The sequence below is a fragment of the Colias croceus genome, chromosome Z (genome assembly GCF_905220415.1).
Source record: "Colias croceus chromosome Z, ilColCroc2.1".
NCBI lineage: Eukaryota > Metazoa > Arthropoda > Insecta > Lepidoptera > Pieridae > Colias > Colias croceus.
Genome location: NC_059568.1, coordinates 2,144,797 through 2,145,992, shown reverse-complemented (window position 1 = coordinate 2,145,992; position 1,196 = coordinate 2,144,797).

Here is a 1,196-nt window from a genome sequence, read left to right as displayed (position 1 = left end):
CTATGTTTATTTTCGTAAGTATTAACAGATACACACATTATAAAATTGACTTGGACAGCTTGGACTTGACGAATAGCCGTATTGGAAACTCCTGTAATAAGTTTTCATAAAATTATATTCCAATCAACAAACAATATTATAGTTACCTACATATAATATTTTTTAATTAAAAGTATCAAAGCGGGTAAGTCCAATTTACCAATAAAATCTTCTAAATTGAAAATTGTGATGTGTTTGACCCTTCTTCATCAAATATTTTTCTATACACATTATAAACAACACCTCTTGCTTGTGATCACAGCGGCTTTTTCGACATTTTCGAAGATTTTTTAGACAAAATCCTAAAAATTATTTATCAACTGCAAAAAAGACAAATAATTTGACAACCAATTTGATAGTTGTCAAATAAGTTGCCACATGAAAATCTTTTATTTCTTAAATATAAATATGCCATCAGATTCTGGTAGACCTATAGTACCTTTAAACTTTAAAGTGTAAATCTTATCATTAAAATCTCAGTTCAAAAGTATTTACAGTACTGATCATTTTTCAATATTATGACAATTACAAAAAAAAAAATAAAAACATTCAAAATCAGGGATTATCTTTATTTCTGACATTTTAGATACATCGGAACTCTTCTTCGTTTTCACTTTCTCTACTGCCATCACCTGTGTAAATCATTTCATCGATTAATTCAATTTACCTTTAAAAACAAAACCAAGAAGGGTACGTAATAGCAGCTCTATATAATTCCACACAGAGAGAACACGTGCAGTCACCACCAATATTTAAAGACAACTGACCAAAGAATACTTATACTCTAAAAAAGAGCAACTGACGGATTTTTGAGTTTTTTGACTGACAGGCTAACGTCACCTACCGCCCGATTGGTTTTTGATTGTGTATGACCGTGAATTGACTTCTATTTCTTTTGAACAAGGTGTAAAATGCAAGTTCGTTGTTTAGGGCTCTAACGATTCAATGATTCGAGTGTCTTCGGAAATACGACAATTAGCGAAGATTTGCATGCGCATTATTAATTTTGGATTACTGTACTATATTCTGGGATTATATTATTGTTTTGTCCATGATTTCTTCTACTTTCATTGATCTGTGGTCATTTCAACGTAATCTGTCGCTGTCATCTTTCATCTTTGTCTTTGTCACTCCTTTGTCAATTGTCAGAGTTCGTA